This window comes from Ochotona princeps, chromosome 1, assembly GCF_030435755.1.
Source record: "Ochotona princeps isolate mOchPri1 chromosome 1, mOchPri1.hap1, whole genome shotgun sequence".
NCBI lineage: Eukaryota > Metazoa > Chordata > Mammalia > Lagomorpha > Ochotonidae > Ochotona > Ochotona princeps.
In genome coordinates this window covers 154,914,666-154,929,807 of record NC_080832.1, presented here as the reverse complement: position 1 = coordinate 154,929,807, position 15,142 = coordinate 154,914,666, and positions in this window count along the sequence as shown.

Sequence of the window (15,142 nt, the reverse complement as noted above, 5' to 3'; positions counted from 1 at the left end):
CTCCGCGGTTCCCCTCCCCTCCAGCCATGGGGCCCCACTCTGCTCTGCTCCCTGGCTCTTATCCCCTCCCTTGCAGTCACTCTGCTCCTGGACCCTGGACACCTCCTCGGGGGGGGGGGCGTCTCGCTCCGAAGGGATTCTGCTGCTCTGCTGCTCTGCTGCTCTGGTCTGCTGCGAGACCCCAGCCCCCTCCTTGCAGGATGCCCCCCACTCAGCTCAGCTCAGTGACCTCCCCTCCAAACTGCAGCTCCCTTCCTGCGGGGCCCCCCCAGTCTGCTCCAATCTGCTCCCAGACTCCCGTCCCCTCCCCTCCCGCCAAGGGGCCCCACTCTGCTCTGCTCCCTGGCTCCCCCCCCTCCAGCCGAGGCCCCCCCCACTTTGCTCCCCTGCCCTCCACCCGCGGCAGCTCCCCATTCTGCTCCTCCCCTCTATCCCAGCCCCCTCCTCGCTCCTCCTGAGTGAAGCACATCCTCACACATGTTGTGGTTCTTCAGGTCGCCTTCTTCTCTTGGGACTCACCTTTAGTGCTGTAATCCTCCTGTCGAGCTGTAGTGTACTCTGCGTAAGTGACCCTTGGCACCCCACAGCTCTGCACAAAGGTGGTCACACACACCCCCACCCATTCCCAGCTTATCTCCAGTCGAATCCCCTGACAGCTTGAAGTTGAGGTAGGTGATAGGGAAAAAGACAATGCTGCACCTAACCTCTCATCTCCTGCTTTGAGAGATGGCCTTGGATGCATGGCTCTGGGGTGAACTTGTGTGAGGACTGGCGGTTTCTGTCCAATGTGACACTTGGGCATTGCCCAAAACTCTGCACAGGATCTTCTTGGCCGGACAACCCGACTGGGTATTCGAGGGCCACTCTCCTCTACTGTCCTTAAACATGGGTAGTAATGGTGAGGAACCTGATCATCCTGCGCTTAAGGCGCTAAATTACATGCTGAAGTTTCGAGGGTTAGAAATCCTAGGTGCTCAGGCACTCAAGGTCTGAGGGACCCTGGTCGAATTGGCACCCATCGGTAACATTGGTTAATTTATTTTCCCACAATGCTTGGCAAGGGAAGAGCAAAACTGATGCTCAGGACATTGGCCCTGGCCCACCTCAGCCGCCCCAACCAGAGCTTCTGGGCAGCTCAGAGGGCAGGAAACCACCCCCAGCTCAAGGGGAGTCAGAGCACAGCGCCAGTTGCAAGCATTCTGTTCGGGCAGCGTGAGGCACTCCAGGCCTTTCCCATTAGGGTTACCCCTGAAGGGAACTGCCCAGCGGAGTGTGATTCCTGGAATGCAGGACTTAAAGCCATGCCAGGAGCAAGCCTAACTCTCCCTGGGCCAAGGCTACTGGCTCATTATTGCCCTAAGAAATTGTTTCAAGTGTGAACATTTTCAAATTCTTTCATGCTGATGGCTGCCCTTGTCCAGGATGGCAGTCCCCTCCAGTGGGTGCATTTATCTTTTGGAGGGGTGCCCAGAGCTTATACTTACCTTCTGAATTAGATCTGCCAATTGATCAGGGTCAGAGAGCTAGGCTTCAGGTGTGAAGACTGAACCAGCAAAGTCTGTTGTCCCTTCTTGAATGAGTGATCTGTTTTAAAGATTTTATTATTATTGGAAAGCCGGATATACAGAGAGGAGAGACAGAGAGGAAGATCTTCCATCCAATGATTCACTCCCCAACTGAGCCATAACGTGCTGGTGCATGCCAATCCGATGCCGGGACCAGGAACCTCTTCCAGGTCTCCCACGCGGGTGCAGGGTCCCAAAGCTTTGGGCCATCCTCGACTGTTTTCCCAGGCCACAAGTAGAGAGCTGGATGGGAAGTGGAGGTGCCGGGATTAGAACCGGCGTCCATATGGGATCCCGGCACGTTAAAGGCGAGGACTTTAGCTGCTAGGCCACGCCGCCAGGCCCGAATGACGGATTTTGAATGGGTTCGAAGAAACAGCAACAGGCTGGCAGCCTCACTTCAAGGTTACCTCAGCACCATTGACTGCCATTATGGGCCATAGAAGTGGGTCACCTCTTTCAATCGCTTGGATTGGGAAAATCCTGCCCTTTTACCAACAAACCATGAGGAAAGAAGAGGGGCTGCAGCAGACGTTTTTCTGTCTAATCTTGTCTATGTAACCTATTCTGAGCCATGTCAACGATCAGCACAGTAGAAGGAATTATTTGCTGTAGTTTTAGCAAACCTTTAGATGAAAGGATTCTTTTGCGAGATCTCCGACAGCCTTTATGGTGTACACTTGCTCCTAGAATTGGCTCAGGCATATGTAAGGCTGGATGATAATCCCATCACCCCATGATCCTGGTCTTGCTGCGAGGGCGGGCCCATCCCCCTGTCTGAAGGTCTCCATTTGCTCTCCTCACTGGGTAGCACACAGATTTCCTCTCCATTGTAGCCACTTTCACCTTTGCCCTTATCTGCTTTTCCACTTTCTCTTGACCTCACCCAGGCCACCCTTAGGGCCTGAATTTCTCTAGCTCTACCTCATAGCCCTAACCCCTAGCTGGGAGGGACACTGTAAGACATAAGCGATGTAACATTCATAAGAAAAAAATGGAAACTTGTTCTGTAACTTCATCTAGCAGTTATACATAAAAGTAACCAGTGGACCAAATCCACTGTTAAATTAACGCTAAGCATGAGATGAACCTATGTGCTTGCTATACGAAACATTTCCAGGTTGAAGTACGTCAAAGAAGAGGTTGGAAGTCACAAAAGGTTGAATTTTATGTCTGTTCTGACGTGTGTAGTGATTGTGCATGATTGTTTAGTCAGTTAGAGTCCTATTACTTCTGTCCAGACAAGACTTCTATCTGTGTCGTGAATTTAGTTGTTCTTGTTCAGAACTGGGTCTGTGTATGACTGACAGACAAGATGGGACGGACCACGACCGGCCCCCTTTCTCTCTCCTGGTACGTAATTTGAGAGAGGTCTAACTCATCTAACAGGACTTGGTCAGACCCGACTCCCCACCTCTGCTGGGCTAAGGCTCCTATACCATTTTCTTGCTGCTTAGTCTTCAGCTTACAGTGTTGTCCTGGCACTGATCAGGTCTAAAATTCAGTATCCATTCACATATTCAGTCACATGTTAAGTGTACTTTAATTTACACCTCAATTCTTCAGAGTTTGAAACCAAGTCTCCTGACTTTGAAAGTTCTAGTAGGATCCCTAGAACCTTCAAAGATTGAGACAGAACTTGAATAATATAATTGTCATTTAAAATAATTTGATTGTAATCTCACAATATTATAAAATAGCATATGAAGCATCAAATTTAGCATAAAGTAAATGAGTATTTATGTCCATTGGTCAAAATGTTTCCCAATCATGAAATTGGTCCAGATTTTAAATTATTTGTTCTTATTTAGAAAGAAGTGAGATTTTTGCATTACAGGAAAAACAGTTTGAAATTAGATAGTGAAATTGGTTATGATGTGTTTAATTTCTGAATTTTCCTGTGAGACAATGGAATTGAAGTCTGATTCCTTGTGAAGAACAACAGTGTTTCAACATCTCCTTTTAAGTGATTTTCATTTTATTGATAAGAGACTATCTAGGAATGTATTAGTTAAGACAACAGCCAAATTGAAATTTTTTGGTTCTCTTGAATCCAATAAAACAGAAGCGGACCCGGCGGCGTGGCCTAGCGGCTAAAGTCCTCGCCTTGAACGCCCCGGGATCCCATATGGACGCCGGTTCTAATCCCGGCAGCTCCACTTTCCATCCAGCTCCAAGCTTGTGGCCCGGGAAAGCAGTTGAGGATGGCCCAAAGCTTTGGGACCCTGCACCCGAGCGGGAGACCCAGAGGAGGTTCCTGGCTCCCGGCTTCAGATTGGCGCGCACCAGCCTTTGCGGCTCAGTTGGGGAGTGAATCATTGGATGGAAGATCTTCCTCCCTGTCTCTCCTCCTCTCTGTATATCTGACTTTGCAATGAAAATAAATAAATCTGTGAAAAAGTAATAAAATAAAACAGAAGCCAAGAAGCAGCTCCAGACTTACCAGCCATGCAAAAGGGAGGCGCATGCTTGCAGTCTGCCCTTTGGAACGAATTCAGGACCTTGGGCTCCTTCAGGTCCTCATTGTGATTCTCACCTGCCATTTGAGAAGGGGAAATTCCCTCATCAGCAAGAAAGTTAATGGAAAAACTTCTCATTCCCAGTTTTGAGGCAGGTTTGTGTTAAAACGTGTTTCTACAAATTGGGAGAAATGGGTAAGACTTGCTTAAAGCAATAGTATTTAAAATGTGGTATGTTTTTATTTATAGAATGTCTTAATTTGGAGTCTTACATGATTGTTTCAAAATGTAAATCGAGCAAATAAGCAGGTTATTAAGGAAGAGAATTGCTTGTAGAATATTGTCCTACAGAAGTATGGCTATCGTAGAATGGAAAAGCTCGGACAAAATACTAAAGGCTTAAGCATGTTGAGAAATGAACCTTGCAAGTTTTACATATAGAATTGTTTATACTATAAGATACTACTCCCACATTGTTGAAGTGTTTAACATTAATACCTAGTGTACACCGACATTAGAATTAAGGGTGCATACATAGGAATGCTAGTAAATTTGAGAATTTACACGGGAGTGGTCTGGCGCAATAGCTTGGCAGTTAAGGGGTCTGGTGCAGTAGCCTAGTAGCTAAAGTCCTCACTTCCACCATGCCAGGATCCCATTTGGACACTGGTTCTAATACCAGATGCTTTGCTTCCGGTCAAGCTCCCTGTTGTGGCCTGGGAAATCAGTAGAGGACAGCCTAAAGCCTTGGGACTGTGCACCCATGAGGGAGATCTGGAAGAAGCCCCTGGCTTTGGATTGGCTCAGCTCTGGCCATTCTGGACACTGGGTGAATAAACCAGTGGATGGAAGATATTTCTGTGTCTCTGCTTCTCTCTGTAAACCTGCATTTCCAATAAAATAAAGAATCCACAAAGAATGATGTGGAACACTCAAAAAGACATAAGACACTTCAACAGAAAATGAAATTAGAAAATCAATGCATGATATGAGAAATTTGGCAAGGACTGACCTTGAGGAATTGAACAGATATTACAAAATCAACTGTGGACTGGCTCTTGTGAGCAGCAGGCTGAGCTACTGCCTGTGTACTGATCTCCTATGAGCTCCGATTCAAGTCTTGGCCATTCTACCTTGGATCCAGATGTCTGCTAATATGTCTGCAGAGGCAGCAGAAGAGGGCAGAGGTACTTGGGTCCCTGTCATCTACAAGAGGGACAGAGCTCCAGGCTCCTGGCTATCCAGTGGCCCAGGCCTTGATGTCAGCCATTGAGATGGAGGATCTGTCTCCCCCTCTTTATCTACCTTGCAAATCAAGTATTTCTTAAAGAAAAATTAAAAATGAAAATAGTTGAAAGTCAAGATAAATGAGGACCAACAGAATTAAAAAATATTTGAACTTGAAGACAGGTTCAATATTTTCTAGCCAGCTTTTAAAAAAATGTGAGAAAGGGAATGAAAGCAGCCCGAGAGCTTTGAGACCTTACTGAAATGAACACTTTCTTGGAATTCCTGAGAGGAAGAGAGTATGCCACATATTCAATGAAACAGCTCATAACTTCCCTGATCTTAATAAGTACACCTCCAAGTACAGAAGGCCCATAGGATGTCAATTGACAGAATCAGAAAAGATCCACGTTCCCTTGACCTATTGTGGTCCGGCTCTTTTAAGTACAAACAATTGTTCATTCTCAAAAGGAAAGCACTGTCGTTTTCAAGGGGACCTCCACTAAACGAACAACATTGTCAAACAGAAATTTTATAGGCCAAGAGGGAATTGAATGGTTTATTTCAAGTTGTGAAGAAAAAGTAAGCCTATCAGCCAAAAATACTTGGCTGAGTAGAACTATCCTTTATAACTTAAATATTCTCCAAAATGAGTGAAAGTCAGGAAAGTCATCAGAATCAACTGGTCTCCTAAAACTTGTTTGAGGGAAATGTACAGACAGAAGCAAATCAAAGGTAGCAGGCTAGCATCATGAGAACATGCAAAACTTCCATTTATTCTCATTACAAAGTCAGATATACAGAGAGGAGAGACAGAGAGGAAGATCTTCCGTCCGATAGCTCACTCCAAGTGGCCGCAATGGCTGGAGCTCAGTCAGTCTGAAGCCAGGAGCGCGGGCCCCCCATGTGGGTGCAGGGTCCCAAGGCTGTGGGTCATCCTTGACTGCTTTCCCAGGCCACAAGCAGGGAGCTGGATGGGAAGCAGAGCTGCCGGGATTAGAAACAGTGCCCATATGGGATCCTGGCATGTGAAAGGTGAGGACTTTAACCACTACGCTATTGTACTGGGCCCAAACTGGAAAACTTTGAAGCTCACCCACAACTGGATGAAGAATACTCAGAAGAAACCAACTCATTTTTAAGTGGATAGATTACTTACTAATAACAGCTACTTAGTGTTACTACTTATTAGCAACAGCTTTGAAAGTCAATGGACCACACTCCCAGGTAAGATAGAGTTTGGCTAAATCGATTAAAAAATAACCAAGGATATGTACCTTAAGAAACTCATTAGTAAAGACACACACTGGTGAAAAGATGGAAAAAAATGTTCTACCTAAGTGGAAACCTAAAGCAAGCAGGAGTAGTGCATTAGACAAAATACACTTCAGCCAAAAGCTATAAAAAGATACAAAGATCATCAGATAGTGATCAAGGAATTAATTCAACAATAAGATAGGACAGATTGGGTACTATATATCCAATGCCACAGCATGTCATTTTCTTAAAAAGCCTTATTATATCTAAAGGGAGGGCCCGGCAGCGTGGCCTAGTGTTAAAGTCCTCGCCTTGAATGCCCCGGGATCCCACATGGATGCCAGCTCTAATCCCAGCAGCTCCACTTTCCATCCAGCTCCCTGCTTGTGCTCTGGGAAAACAGTCGAGGACAGCCCAATGCCTTGGGACCCTGCACCTGCGTGGGGGACCTGGAGGAGGTTCCTGGTTGGATCCGCGCAGCACCGGCCGTTGTGCTCACTTGGGGATTAAACATCAGACGGAAGATCTTCCTCCATCTCTCTTCCTGTCTGTATATCTGATTTTGTAACAAAATAAATCTTTTAAAAAAACATACATATCTAAAGGGAGAGTCAAGCTCCAGATCAAGAAAAGTGGAGTTAAGGAATCAACTAACATGTCAGTCAAGCAAGCAAACAAACAAACAAACAAAAACAAACAAAAAAAAAACAAAAAGAAAAACCACAGTTCTAGGGTATACAGACACTGACACAGCATTCATTGCAATAGCTTTAGAATATGTACTTGAATACACTAAACTTCCTCTAAGACCACATATTAAACCACAACAAAAAAGTACAACATATCTTTTCTAATCACAAAAATATAAATCCAGACAAATTTGGTAATTATAAAGCCATAGATTGAGGGGCCGGCCCTGTGGCTCAAGAGGCTAATCTTCCACCTTGCACACCGGCATCCATGTGGGCACTGGTTCATGTTCCGAGGGCCTCACTTCCCATCTAGCCCTCAGCTTATGGCCTGCAAAAGCAGTGGAGGATAGTTCTCGTGCTTGGACCCTGCACCTGTGTGGAAGACCTCAAAGAAGCTCCTGGCTCTTGGCTTGGGATTGGTTCAGCTCCGGCCATTGCAGCCATTTGGAGAGTGAACCAGTGGACAGAAAATCTTCTCTTTGTAACATCTGCCTTTCAAATAAATCTTGAAAACAAGACCATCTGCAGATTAAATATTATGATCCTGAAATCCAAAGAAGAAATGTGGAAGAAATCCAAAAGAAAACTTAAAAATTGAATGAAATGAAAATACAGCATTTCAAAACTTTAAAGTTTAAAAAACTTTTAAAGACATTTAAGATAACAGATGGAAGATGGCTCCCTCTAACCAAGCCTTTCAAATAGACAAATCTTAAACACACACACACAAAGGAATACCTATGTGTTATACTCGTTCATTACATTAATATGTTAACATTATAGCTAGATGTTATCATATAAAGGTGGCTGTATGATGTCACCTGGAAACTTGCCTACCACTGTAACTATGAGAAAATAAGAAAAACTGCCTAGGATATTTCTTACAAACTGCAAGTGACCTGCAGATGTGGGGATGAGAACCCCCTCTGGCAGCAGGTCACCAGGAGTGGCTGGGCAGGAGAGGGCTGGATGGGAGCCAGGTCCAGGCTGTCCCTTCCGTGGCCCCTGTGGGGCTGGCTGCGGGCCAGAGCCCCAGTTTCTCCCTTTGACTTCATGGATCCTTTGGAGCTGGCAAGGTAACTCGCCCTGCTCACCTTGAGGCCTGGCAGCAGTGCCCCTGCAAAGCGTTTGTGTTTGCTGTGATCTGAGTACCAGTCTGGATGAATTTCACTTCATTCTGGGAGAAACAGTGTATTCTCTCACCTCTGTCTTCCAGGTTCTGCAGCTTATGTTTGACACTCGTATTGTCCACTAGCGACTCTCGGTTCCCAACCTTAAAGACAAATAAAACACAGCTGACTGAGAAATATATGAACATACTTTTGTAACTGATATGTAAATGTTATATAATTACACACATATACATATATATGTAGTTATGCATGTGTGTATGTATACATATGTGTGTAACAAATGTAGTAGTCCCTTAAACATAACAAGCTCATGTTATGTGAATACATTAATTCTGGAGAAAGAACAGATGAATAGCCAACCACAAAGTAGCATCTTAGAAGTGTGATTGTGGGGTCTTGGGTGAGGCTGCCACCTGAGACGCCCACATGCTATATTACAGTGCCTGGTTGGGGTTCTTGCCACTCCACTTCTGGTCCAGTTTCCAGTAATATGCATTTTGGGAGGCAGCAGATGATGGGTTAAGTACTTCACTTCCTGCTACCCAACTGGGAAGCCAGGATGGAGGTCTAGGCTCCTGGCTTTGCCCTGGCCATTGTGAAATATGGGAGAGTGAATCACTCTCACTGTGAGCTTGCTCACTCTCCACTTTTCAAACACATGACATTTTTGTAAAGGTACCTTGGAGGCGTTTTCTTCAGCCTCTGAGCACTCCCTGGAAGAGAACCCACTCAGCAGCCGGGGACTTGCATATTCTGCATGTGAGGAAGAGGAGGTTCCAGTGAACAAACACACCAGCAATGAGGCAGTCACATCACACTACTGCTCTCCATAGTAAACCCAATTCCTTAAAACTGGACATAGTGCTAAATAAAATCCCAATGTTGCATTTTCAAGATGTTTGTTTCTTAGATTCGTAGTTCTGTAGACAAAACAGCCAATCACCTTGATGCACTAACTCAACAACGTTGGTAGCTATCCATCTGGGTAAGGTCACCCCATGAGTCTTCTCTTTTCTCCCCAAGGATCCCCTCCGTATTTCCTCTGACTCGTGTGTGTGAGACATGATTTGACACATGTGTGTTGTGTGAGAGTTGTCATATTAACACCGAGGTCAACATCCACGCTGTGTCTCATATCCCTACCACTTGTTCCCTCTCCACCTGCTCATTCGGCGAGGGGTGTGTAGTTGCTTTTCACATCCTGTTAAGAATGCGACAATGCCCATAGGAACGTAGACATCTTTCTGATATACCATTTCCCTTGGATGGAATCTCACAAGGGAGACTGTCATATTGTCCCATTTTTAATCTTTTGACAAACTCCTGTAACTTTTCCCTCTGTTGGCTGCACTGATGTGTATCCCAACAACAGACACCATCCCATCCAACACTTCTGCTAGTCCTTCTGCACTAATCACCAAGCAGACGTGAAGTTACGGCTCATTGTGCTTCTAATTTCATTCCCTGGTGTTGAGTGCCTTTTCACATTCCTGTAAGCTGTCTGTATGCTTTCCGTAGTCAACTGTCTATTCAAATCCTTTGACCATTTTGTGTAAATTAGGTTACTTGGACTTTTTGTCTGTTTTGCTGTTGAGTTGTATGAGTTATGTATTTTTAACACTATATCTTATATACTATCCTTATATACTCATCATATACCTCAGATATAAAAATATTTTCCCTAGGATCACCACTGTGGGAGGGCTAAGCAGCCACTTACAGTGCCACCATCCTGTATGGGCACCAGTTCAAGTCCTTACTGTTCCATTTCCCATACAGTTTCCTGCTAACATGCCTGGGAAAGCAGCAGCAAATGGCTTGAGTGCTTGGCCTCTGTGTCCATACAGGAGACCTGGAGGAAGTCCCAGGCTCCCGCATCAGCAAGGCACAGCCCCACCTGTTGTGGCCATGTGGGAAATAAACCAGCAAATGGAAGGTCTTGACCTCAATCTCCTTTCTAATACTGCCTTTCCAATAAATAAATTCATCTTCAGGAAGAAGAAAATATTTTCCTATTCTGTAGGCTGCCTTTTGATTTTGTTGATGGTTTCCTTTGCTATGTGAAGACTGTTCAGCTTGCAGTACCTATTCATTTTTACTCTGTTGCCTGTGGTTTTGGTGTTATATTCAAAACAAAGCAAAACAAAACACTACCAAGAATATTAAGTACCAGAACAGTGGGGAAAAAAAAAACAGAGAATATCAAGGACCTATTTCCACATTTTTTTATTGGAATCTTTATGGGTCCTAATCTTTTTTTAAGGTTTATTTATTTTTATTACAAAGTCAGATATACAGAGAGGAGGAGAGACAGAGAAGATCTTCCATCCATTGATTCACTCAACAAGTGACCGCAATGGCAGGTGCTGCACTGATCCAAAGCCAGGAACCAGGAACTTACTCTAGGCCTCCCACACAGTGCAGGGTCCCAAGGCTTTGGGCTGTCCTCAACTGCTTTCCCAGGCCACAAGCAGGGAGCTGGACGGGAAGTGGGGCTGCTGGGACTAGAACCGGCACCCATATGGGATCCCAGCACATTCAAGATGAGGACTTCAGCCACTAGGCCAGCACACCAGGCCCTACCAGTCCTAATCTTACATTTATACTTTTAGTCCATTTTGAGTCTGTCTCCACATATAGCATAACATGTCCCCAATTTCATTTTTTAACATACATGTGAATATCATGTTCTCTCAAAACCATCTCATAAAGAAACTTTTTTCCCCATTGTATTTATCTTTTTTTTTTTTTTAAAGATTTATTCATTTTATTACAGCCAGATATACACAGAGGAGGAGAGACAGAGAGGAAGATCTTCCGTTCGATGATTCACTCCCCACGTGAGCCACAACGGGCCGGTGCACGCCGATCCGATGCCGGGAACCAGGAACCTCTTCCGGGTCTCCCACGCGGGTGCAGTGTCCCAAAGCATTGGGCTGTCCTCAACTGCTTTCCCAGGCCACAAGCAGGGAGCTGGATGGGAAGTGGAACTACCGGGATTAGAACCGGCACCCATATGGGATCCCGGGGCTTTCAAGGCGAGGACTTTAGCCGCTAGACCACACCGCCGGGCCCCTGTATTTATCTTTTTAAGATTTATTCATTTTTACTGGAAAGTCAGATATACAGAGAGGAGGAGAGAAAGAGAGGAAGATTCTCTGTCCGATGATTCAGTTCCCAAGTGACTGCAATGGCCAGAGCTGAGCCAGTCTGAAGCCAGGAGCCAGGAGCTCCTCTGGGTCTCCCACATGAGAGCAGGGTCCCAAGGCTTTGGGCCATCCTTGGCTGTGCCCCCAGGCCACAAGCACGGTGCTGGATGGGAGGTGGGACCACTGGAACCACTGCCAGCATATACATGGGATCCAGACACGTCCAAGGTGAGGACCCCAGTCACTAGGCCAACACGCTGGGCCCCTCATTGTATATTCTTAACACTTTTCAACAATCAGTTGGATCATGCTGTATGTGTTTTTTTCTTTTAAGACTTCTTTCTTTTACTTGAAGTCAAAATTACACAGAAGAGACTGAGATCACCCAACCACTAGTTTACTTCCCAAATGACTGCAACAGCCAGAGCTGAGCTGGTCTAAAGTTGGGGGCCAGGAGCTTCTTCCCAATCTCCCACGTGGGTACAGAAACTCAAGCACTTGAGCCATCCTCCCCACCTTCTCAGGTCATTAACAGGGAGCTGGATCAGAAACGGAGCAGGCAGCACTAGAACCGGCACCCACAGGGTCTGCGGGTGCCACAGGCGGAAGCTTAGCTTGCAACACCACCCTGGTGGCCGCTATACTTTGCTTTCTGAGGTGTCAGGCTGTTCCAGGGGTCTGATTCGCCTCTGTTCCATCACCATAGCTTTCAAATACAGCCAGAAGCCAAGCAGTTTTGCCCTTCTCTGTCAAGACTGCTTTGGTTACTGGGGGATTTGAGGTCCTACACACATTGAAGGATTGATTTTTTTTAACTCTGTGAAAACTGACAGACATTTTATCAAATGGGAATGCAGATATCCTTCTGATATACCATTTCCCTTGGATGGAACTCAGAAGGGAGACTGTCATATTGTCCTATTTTTAATTTTTGGGAGGCATGGCCATCTTTACAACATTAACAATATTAACTCCTTATTCAACTTATTTCATTACTATCCCATGGTTTTGGTATCCAGCTCTCTCCTCTCGTTGGATTTATTGCTACTTTTAATTCCTTTGGATTTGATTTTTAAATGATATATTTATATTCATTGCAAAGGCAGATTTATAGAGAAGGTGAGACAGAGAGAAAGATCTTTCAGAAAGTTTGCTGGTTCATTCCACAAGTGGTCACGATGGCTAGAGCTGAGCTGATCTGAAGCCAGGAGTCCGGAACCTCTTTCTCTGGGTCTCCCATGCGGGTGCAAGGTCCCAAGGCTTTGGGCCGTCCTCAACTGCTTTCCCAGGCCACAAGCAGGGAGCTGGATGGGAAGTGGAGCAGCCAGTATACAAACTGGTGCCCATATGAGATCTCAGTGCACACAGGGCAAGAATTCAGCCACTAGGTTATTGTGCTGGGCCCTCGCTTCTATTTTAATGGGATGGTTTTCTTAATTTTTCAGATGGTTCACTTTTAAATCATGTAGAAGCACAGGTTTTTGCACTTTGATTTTCCACCCTGAAACTTAACTGAGTTGATGTGATTAGTTCTCACAGAGTCAGGGGAGTCTGTTTCCCATATATTGATCATCTCACCCAAACAATGGAAACTTCACTTTTTTCTTTTTGATTTGGAAGCTTTCCTTCTCTGCCTGCTTGCTCTGTCTGGGACTTCTACTACTGTTACAAAGGGGAGAGGACAACGCTGTCTTGCTCCTGATCTTAGAAGAACAGTTTTCTACTTCTCACCTCTGACTATGTTGTTAGCTGTGGACCCGATGGTATTAGTTTTCATTGTGTTGAAGTACAATCCATAAATACCTAATTTGTTGAGGGTTTACATCACAAAGTTATTTTGAATCTTGTCAAATACTTTTTTATATATTTATTTTTCTTTGTAAAGGCAGATTAAATTTATAGAGAGAAGGAGAAACAGAGAAAGATCTTCCACCTGCTGGCTTACTTCCCAAGTGGCTGCAATGGTTGGAGCTGAGCCAATCTAAAGCCAGGAGCCAGGAGCTCCTCCCAGGTCTCCCACATGGGTGCAGGGTCCCAAGGCCTTTGGCCATCCTCTACTGCTCTCCCAGACCACAGGCAGGGAACTAGAAGGAAAGCAGGGACAGCTGGGACATGAACCAGCCCATTACGGGACTCTGGGGCTTACAAGGCGAGGATCTATCCAGCTAAGCCATCATGCAAGGCACATCAAATTCCATTTTATATGTCTGTCAAATCAATGGTCAAGGATGGCATATTACTACTACTTGAATAATCTGTGGATATTTTAAGATTTTATTATATATATAAGTGAAACGGGTAACTTTTTTTGATTGTTGTTCCTAACCCTTGCCTGAATTCCCACTGAACTCGTGTTTCCACTTGAGTTCCTTGTTTAGTGGACCATTGAGCCTTTGCTCACAATGTAAACTGAAAAGATGTTATCTGGAGAATGAAGAAAGGAAGGGAGCAAGGGAGAAAGACAAGGGAAGCATTAGTAGATTGTTAAACACGAATCTACACTGTATCAATACCGCATTAACACGGTGGGGGAGGGATGTTCCAGAATTTCAGAAAGTATATTAAAACATAAAACCTCCACATCGTTTTTGTGGAGATAATCACATCTTCACACATTCCTCAATAGATAGCAAAAGAAAATTGCTTTATTTACCACAGAGTGTCTTTACTGGAAAATATGTCAACAGGAAGTCACGAACCTGGTTTCTGGGAGAAATCTTCAGGAATTAAGGTGGCAGGACTCCCCAGCAACTCTGGTTCAGCGATCTCTGGGCATGTGGCCTTCCTCTGCCTGGACGTGTCCTGTAGTGGTGTGAGAAGTTCAGCCAATCCAGACACATTCAAAACATCATAAAAAAACAAATCCTCTAAGACACTGAAGAAGTGGAATTATTGGAAGCTTAAGCATTTAAAAATCGGTGTTTAAGTTTCAGTTGATCACTGTTAACCAGCAGTTCTCAAAGTATGATGATGCAACACCTTACAGCTTGATAGAAATGCAAATTCACAATCTTTTAAAAACTATGATTTATTTTTAATTTATTTATTTGAAATTCAGAGTTACAGAGTGAGAGAGGCGAAGACAGAGAACTCTTATGTTTTCTGATTTATCCCCCAGCTGGCTGCCATGGCTGGAGCTGCACCTGTCTCAATCTGGGAGTCAAGAGCATCTTCCGTATCGCCCACATGGGTGCAGGGAACCAAGGACCTGGGTCCTGCTCTGTTGTTTTCCCAGGTACAACAGCAGAGAGCTGGATTTGAAGTGGAGCAGCTGGGATGTGAATCAGTGCCCATTTGAGATGCCAGTGCCAAATGGCGTAGCCTGATATGCCACTCCACTGGTCCCAGCAATCCCTGTTTAACAAACCATCCTGCTCATTCTGACGGTCGCTGAAGTTTGAGAACCTGTGTTCTAAACCGGGGCTCGGTCCAACCCACTGCTGACTCTTGTAAATAAAGTTTTATTGTAACACAGAGCACATTTCCACATTATGATTGCTTTGGGGTTACAAGTGCAGAGATGATGTGTTGCCAAAGAAGCTGCAAAGTTTGCAGAGCCTAAATTGTTTTGTTTTGTTTTGTTTTGTTTTACCATTTTCTCTGTCTCTTCTCTTTCTGCTGCTTTGCTTTCAAGTGAAACAAATGGGTGTCAGCAGGTGA